This window comes from Equus quagga, chromosome 7 (genome assembly GCF_021613505.1).
Source record: "Equus quagga isolate Etosha38 chromosome 7, UCLA_HA_Equagga_1.0, whole genome shotgun sequence".
Classification (NCBI taxonomy): domain Eukaryota; kingdom Metazoa; phylum Chordata; class Mammalia; order Perissodactyla; family Equidae; genus Equus; species Equus quagga.
Window position 1 is genome coordinate 23357267 of NC_060273.1, and position 8589 is coordinate 23365855.

Genomic DNA, 8589 nt, shown 5'->3' on the forward strand with positions numbered 1-8589 from the left:
CACATGATATCAACCTTTGGAGAGAAAAGGGAACTGGAGATGAAGTTCAACCACATGGTTGATGATTCAATCAATCATGCTTATACAGTCATGCATTGCTTAATGATAAGCGATACCTTCTGAGAAATGCATCATTAGGCAATTTCATCATTGTGAAAACATCAGAGAGTATACTTACACAAACCTAAATGGTATAGCCTACTACACACCTAGGCTATATGGTACTAATCTTATGAAACCACCATTATGTATGCAGTCTTACATTGACCAAAACATCATTATGTGGCGCACAACTGTATAAAGAAACTCTAATAAAAACTCTGGACACTGCAGCTCAGGTTGTGTTTCCTGACTGGCATGACAATGAATAAGGCATTCTGCAAGTTCGTGATGGTGGTGCTGGCAGAGGCATTATAAGCAACGAAGGCAAATCTATATCCAGATATTTATCTATTTCACTGAGGAGAAATCTTTCCCTCCATGATGAAAAGGAGCTAATTTAATCAGTCTGCTACCAGATGGCTGTCAGCCATATCACAGCCATGCATAGCATGAGGAAATAAGCCAAACCCTCCCCAGAAATGAAAAGTTAAAGCATATGTCTTTGAAGACACTGTTATGTAACAGAAACAACATGATTAACTGTTTAGCTCTAGACAAGTGGGTTAAATTTCTAGGTTTGAGAAACTTTACACAATTAAAAATGATTGAGTACCTATATAGCGAAGAATTAATTTTATCCAAATAGATGTCTGGTCTTTGCCCTCAGCTACTGGGTAGTGATCTCTAGGTCCCTAGAATGTCCTCCTCAATAGGAGCATCTTTGCCTGGAGCTTTGGCCACTGGACAGTTTAACAGTGTAATTCAAGGTGGGGTCTTTGGAACATGCTGTATCAATTTCAATCTATGGAATAACTTGAGACTAAAGGTATTAGCCTGTACCTCCAGGAGGGGCTGGAGATTAATAGTCAGCCATGCAGGCAGTATGTAATTGAGCCCTAGTAAGAACTCTAGACACCAAAAGTTCAGGTGACCTACACTGGTTAGCTATACTCTTTAGGTATTGTCACATATCACAGTCGTGAGGAGAGCAATGCATCCCTTTGGAACTTTCTCAGATCTCACCTTGTGTGTCTCCTCTAGTATGTATTATTTGCCCATAATGAACATCACTGTGAGTATAACAGGCTTCAGTGAGTTATGTGAGTCATTCTAGTGAATTATCAAACCTGAGAAGGTCATGGGAACCTCTGAATTTGTAGCCATGTGCTCAGAAGTGGGAGTGGCTTGAGGACTCCTGAACTTATAGCTGGTGTCTGATGTGAGAGCAGTCTTGTGGAGGACTATACCCTTAACATATGAGGTATGGCCCAACACATTGCAGGCATCCATTCTGAATAATTTTTGCATAAAGTGTGAGATTTAGTTTTATACTTACATATGTTCAATTGTGTCAAGAGCATTTGACACAAATCTGTTGGTCTATGTCACTCTCCAAATGGATCTGGAACTCATGTATGACTTTGTAATGCCATGCATTGGTCATTTGGAAAATACCTGTTTAGTGAGTTATCTAACCTAGTGTTTTAGTTTTTTTTCCCAAGGAAGATTAGACGCCCTAAACTAACATCTGCCAATCCGCCTCTTTTTTCTGAGGAAGACTGGCTCTGAGCTAACATCTGTGCCCATCTTCCTCTGCTTTATATGTGAGACACCTACCACAGCATGGCTTGCCAAGCGGTGCCATGTCCGCACCCGGGATCCAAACTGGCGGACCCCGTGCCGCCGAAGCGGAACATGCGCACTTAATTTATGCACCACCTGGCCGGCCCCTAACCTCGTGGTTCTTAACTGAGGGTGATTTAACCCTCTAAGAAATGTTTTGCAATGTCTGGAAACAAGTTTGGCTGTCACGTTTGGGGGTTGCTGCTGAGTAGAGGCCAAAGATGCTGCTAAACACCTTACAATGCACATAACAGCCCTTCACAAAGAATTGTGCAGCCCCCAGTGTCACTAGTTCTAAGTTGGGAAACCCTAGTCTATTTAATACTGACATATTTCATTATATAAAATGAAAAATTTTATTTGTTAACATCCTCAGCAATCTTTTTGGGAAAGTCTGTAAATATTAGGAAGCTGTGAAGATCCATAGTGGATATAAGTTCTCCAAAACCTATAAGCTCAAACTTTATCATTTACAACCTATATTTTCTGTCAAAACTGACTATAGTGGAGCCATTTAAAATGGAATCAGAGCTGCCTTTCCAGAGAAACTGCCTTGCTGTCTTGAATCTTGCACTGGGTCAAACCTTTGAACTGGTCAAAATGGCAATTGTTTTACAAGCAATTGTTTGAGAAGTTGGGAAGAGAATGGACATCCGGATCACAAAGACTGAGGATTATCGACTTTCTGAAAATAGAAACAATTGTCAATCAATGTTTAACCAAGATGAGCTCTCTGCCTCCAACTCCCATTAAAATTCTTTGTAGTAAGTATTCTTACTAACACTGTAATAATAACTCCTTTAAAAGCCCCTGCCTTTTACTCCCTAGGGGGAGACTATTTGTGTTTCTACCTTAATCTGTGCTCCCTGAATTGCAATTCTTGAGATGCCAAATAAATTTTTTGCTTCTCTTGCAGTTTATGCCTCTTATTTGTTGACATTTCAGTTATTTTTCTTCATGTTACAAAGTACATTTCATTCATTTTCAAGAAACTGTCTTAGAAATAACAAAGCCTGAAGAAGTGTTTGTCAGTCATTTTTGCAATTGAAATTGGTGTTCCATGGAAAAAGGAGTTACTATTTCCCACAACGACTTAACTTGCTTTACTCAAGAGGGCCATCATACTTGCATACGGTATAAATGCTTTATGGGTACTCACCTCCGTTTTCTTTTTGCTGTGAATGTGTGAAATGACTAACACAATGACTAATAATACAACTTGGTGTCACTGCTTTGAGTAAAGCAGCAGCAGATTTACCCACCATTGCTTTTGAACCGTCAGTGAAAATGTCAACACAGTGGAAAAAGCAAATTATCTTATTATTATTATTAGAAAAAAATTTTGAACTTATAGACCCCCTGCAAGAATCTCAGGGATTCCCAGGGACCTAAGGATCATACTCTGAGAACTTGCGCTCTAGATTTATGTGAGATAAGTAAGCCTCTGTTTGGTTAAGCTACCATTAATTAGCTTTTTAAATATAAAATAATTTGTATCTATAGTTGTCAAACCATCTTCTGCAGACTTGACAAAAAGTCAGCAGTTACACAGGGATACTTTATAAAAAAATATTTTTCTCTTTTTTCCAGCTTTATTGAGATAAGTGGACAAATAAAAATTGTGTATATTTAAGGTATATAATGTGATGTTTTGAAATACATTTATATACATTGTGAAATGATTACCGTAATGAAGCTAATTAACATATCCAACACCTCACATAATTATCATTTGTGTGTGGGGGGAGGGTAGGAGCACTTAAGATCTACTCTTTTAGCAAATTTCAAGTATCCAATATGGTATTATTAACTATAGTCATCATACTGTACATTAGATCTCTGGAATTTTTTATCTGCATAACTGAAAGTTGAGGCTCTTGAATTTATAGTGACTTACTTCAAATTCTGAAAGAGGATAAGTATAAGGAGTTAAGAAGCAACCCTTTTTCCATAGTTTAAATGTTTATTTTTGATTGTAATTAAAGGCTTGAAATCACTGCAATACCCACCATTAATGTTCTGCTAAATAATATAGAACTTTCATATATACTAGATTAGGGTAAACCATACAGTGGAAAAAAACACTATCTGTATTAGAGAATACTATTTGCCATTGGGGAAAAAATGAGATAAATCTATATACTAAAGTGGAATAATCTTCTGGAAATATCAAGTGAAGAGACCACGGTACAGAGCCATTCTTTGATTCTGTTTGCTTTTTCTCTTTGCTATACCAATATATATTTCCTTTTAAAACATGCCTCATATTATCCATATCTTTGTGTTGTACTCAAAAGTAGGGTAGCATGTCCTTATCAGGCAGTTCTGCCTAGAAATCAGCACAACGTGCTCTCTTGTACTTCTCCTCCCTTGTTCCAAACTGTTGCAAACACAGTGAATGTTTGGTCCATAACTGGAGACAGTGGAAACGACACCAGCTTTGGAGTTAGTTCAGACCTGCATCTGCTGCATAGCTGAAATCTTGGGCAAGTAAGTTACTTAATTTTTCTGAATCCAGATTTTCTCACTTGGCATATGGCATTGAAAATTTGTGTGTCTCATATCTACTATGAAGACTAAAGGAGGTAAAGCGCATAAGCACTCAGCACAACGCTAGGTGCATAGTAAGTGCTTCATAAATGACAACTATCGTTAATTTAGTTCAGGGTCTAAGGGACTTGTTTAGATTTTATGAGCTCTGCTTTCCCAATTCTCTTTCTATAAATACATTGCACAGTCCAGCCCTCCCTGTTAAACTGCTCTGGAAAGGTAAGTAATTATAAGAGTCTGCCTGGTTCTTTTGGTACTTTTTAAAGGAAAATTCCATATTTCCCTTTCTCATGCCCAGAGAGTCCTTTAAAGAAGAAGAATATTCTTTGCCCTCTTGATTTTAAAGTGGAGTTTATCTTTCTTTAGATGCTTTTTGTGTGTTTACGGTTAAATGCATTACTGTATGTTATAAGTTGAATATTATATATTATTTATTGTATAAAAGCCTGTCTAGCAAAACAGCCACAATTTAAAACAAGTCAACAATAGTTTGTACTAAAAGCTAAAAGCTGAGATAATGTCTACACTAGACTTTCTTATTGACTTAAATTATATTGTAGAAATATAACCTTTTAAAATAGTTTTTAAAAAGTTTTATTTCTTCATTTTTAGCTCTTTCAGTCTGGCATGGCAGAAAAACCAATGAATATGTCCACACAAATACCTGATGAAGAAGATGTGGTTGAGTATATCTTTCAAATAGAACTCTCCATTCTGTACTTCAATAAGATAGTGTAGTTTTAAAATACTGACTCAGAAAACGGATAGAGATCTAGAAGATAAAGGCTTATGTTTGTTATGTTTGGACATGAATTAGCTTTTATATCGATTGACGTTAAATATCAATGATGGTTAAATATTTGCTGCATATTTCTTGAGTCTGCAAGGCCTTTTTAATAGCTCAAACGACTATTCCTATTTAACACTAAGGAATAACAAATTAAAACTTCAGAACCTCCCATTAGGTGAGAACAACAGTACTATTTTGATCCATATGCTTGTGGAACTTTATGTACTGTTAATAAGTAACTTTAAAATGCAGTTATTTTAGGAAGTGGTTGAGTGGCTGCTTCTTTATTGCTTTACTGAATGGGAGAATGAATTAAGTTCCATTTAAGATGAGCTTCTATACTAGTGAGAAGATAAAATAATTCACATAAAAATTTACACTAAAAGAGAGTAGAATGTATGAATGGGTGAAAACTGGGTTTTAGAATTCTTTTTGACCAAAATGTCAAATATATACATGAATACTGAGCTATGTTAAATAGTGTTTGTTTATGTTTTAATAACTAATGGCTCTCATTGTTTTCTCTTCCTCCAAACATGTGTGTTTTTCTATATCTTAGTTTGAACCAACAAACTCATATTTTTTTCTCCTCTCTTTCTCCCTGTTACTTCTCTGAAGTGATGGCTTATTCCATCTTTATTTTTCTATCAGCCACATTTTTAAAATCACCCTTGATTCATCTTTCTTCATTGCTTTTGTGAAAGTACTGTCAAAGTCATGGCTTAGTGACTAAATCACTGGATTATGCCCATTCCATATTATCTTTGACTCCCCTTCTGCATTTAAATCATGGTGAATGCTCTTTTGTTTATGCAACATTAAAATCACAAAATTTTAGAATTAGAAGGAATCCCAAAGGCCAATTAATCAAACTTTAACTTGATATATAAATGATTGCTACAAACCATTTAGTACATAATCTTCCACTCTGTTTTTGAACCCTTCTACAATTGGCAACTTAGTTTATTCTCTCTATTAAATATTAAAAATAATGTTCTTGCAAAGATAATTTCAAACAATGGGAAAGAGAAAACACTTCTCTGAACCTAGGTGTTTTTTTTTTTAAATCAGGAATAAGTAGGGGCTGGCCCCGTGGCCAAGTGGTTAAGTTCGCGCACTTCGCTGCAGGCGGCCCAGTGTTTCGTTAGTTCGAATCCTGGGTGCGGACATGGCACTGCTCATCAGACCACGCTGAGGCGGCGTCCCACATGCCACAACTAGAAGAACCCACAACAAAGAATACACAACTATGTACCGGGGGGCTTTGGGGAGAAAAAGGAAAAAATAAAATCTTTAAAAAAAAATCAGGAATAAGTAACCTTTGGACAACTTTTCATATCAGCACATACAGACCAACCTTATTCTTAATAGCTCTGTACTTTTGCTGTTATGAAAGTACTTTTCTTCAATAACCACTCCCCTCTGGGTAGCTATAAGGTAATTTGGGTTTTTCTTGTTTTTGGTTTTTTACTATTCTATACAATGCTGCATTGAATATCCTCCTACATAGCTTTTCATGGACACATTGAATTATTTTTCTAGAAATGGAAGTGTTGAGTCAGAAAGTATATGGAATTTAAAATTTGATAGTAATTATCAAATCACTCTATAAAGATATTATGCCAATTGATACTTCAGCCATCAATATGTGAGAATGCCTGGTTTTTTGTCTCTTTCCTATATTGGAATTCAAGGTTTAAGTAGACACATTTAATTTTTGGATGCCTTTAATTATGAGAAAATTCTTGTCATATATTATATGACATTTGCTCCTTGGAACTTGTCCTCCTTTCACCACTCTCTCGAATGTCACAAAATGAATGAAATTCTTTTTCAATATGACAGTCTTCATGTGTTTTCATATCTATTCCTCTAAAATGCCTCTTTTCCTCACACTTCAAATATCCAGTTTTCTCACTTTTTAAAAAAATTGAGATATAACTGACATATAACATTGCAGTAGTTTTAGATATGCAACGTAATAATTTGATAAATGCGTATATTGCAAAATGATTACCAAAATAAGTTCAGGTAATATCCATTGCCAAACATAGTTATAATTTTTCCTTTTGTGATGAGAACTTTGAAGATCTACACTCTTCTCACAGTGTTTTTTTTTAAAGACTTTATTATTTTTTTTCCTTTTTCTCCCCAAAGCCCCCCGGTACATAGTTGCATATTCTTTGTTGTGGGTCCTTCTAGTTGTGGCATGTGGGACGCTGCCTCAGTGTGGTTTGATGAGCAGTGCCATGTCCGCGCCCAGGATTCGAACCAACGAAACACTGGGCCGCCTGCAGCGGAGCGCACGAACTTAACCACTCAGCCACGGGGCCAGCCCCTCACATAGTGTTTTAACTTAAGTTCTGTTACTAGCCTAGTCACTCTCCCTTGGGTTCTTTCCTTAATATCTCCCTCTCTCCTTCTCTCTCTCTCTCTTCCTGTCATTCTCCCTTCCTCTTTTTTCCACCTTCTCTTTCCCTTTTTTCAGGGTATTTAATGGGCAGTGACACTGTACCAGGAACTATACAAAATGTGGAATGATATACAGTGTTCAAGTGTCCTTCCTGGAGTTGAAGACAAATTTACAAGAAAGGTTTGACCAGTAGAGATAAGTTCAGATTGCCCATTCTTTATCTGGATACACTGATTATCATAGGTTTTTTTCTCTGAAGTTGTGTTACCAAATCAGGTTAGTTTTTGCCCACCGCCTAGGAAGCCAAACACTGAGACTATGAGATTGCAGCAGAGAGAGAGTTTAATCACAACGCAGCCATGTGAGGAAGTGAGAGCATGAGCTTCAAATCCACTTCCCTGGAAATATGGACTCAAGGATATTTATGAGTTAGGGGGGGCAAGGTAGTCTGAAATGTGGAGATACGTGATTGGAGGTAAGGAGAAGTGAGGTAATTGATGATCTGCACAAGCACATTCAGACTTCATGCCTTTTCATAGGACCCATGTTCACAAAATGGCGGTGTTAGCATGACCTGAGGGTGGAGTTTTTAGCCAATTGACATCAAAAGGTCACCTATTGGACATCTCTGCAGGCCCGGTTGATGAGTTGGTGGTCTCAACTGGCCTGTAGTGGACGAGGAATTCCAATTTCTGAATAACAACTCACCCACCAATTACCATGGTGACCAAGGCTCTAGGGAGATGTTTTCTATAGGAACCTAGTGGGAGTCAGAGAGCATATTGCCTAAACAGCACAGTTAACAAGAAGTGCGTTAAACAGCTAAAAGCTATAATCAGTAATTGCAAAAAGGAAAAAAACCTTTAGTTCCTAGCTACTTAATCATCAGTGGCTAACTCTTTGCTGGTTTCAGTTGTTTTACAATATTAAGTCTTTATACATCAACTAAGTTTCTTGCTTCTTTTCCCTTTTTGTGCTTTTATGAAGCTTTATTTGCCTTTAAGCCATGGGTTGTAAATGCAGCATATTCATTTGGATTTTACCTAGCTTTCTCACTTGTCACAGTATTTTCTATAATTGGCATTGTATTGATTCTTTTTTCTGTCTCCTT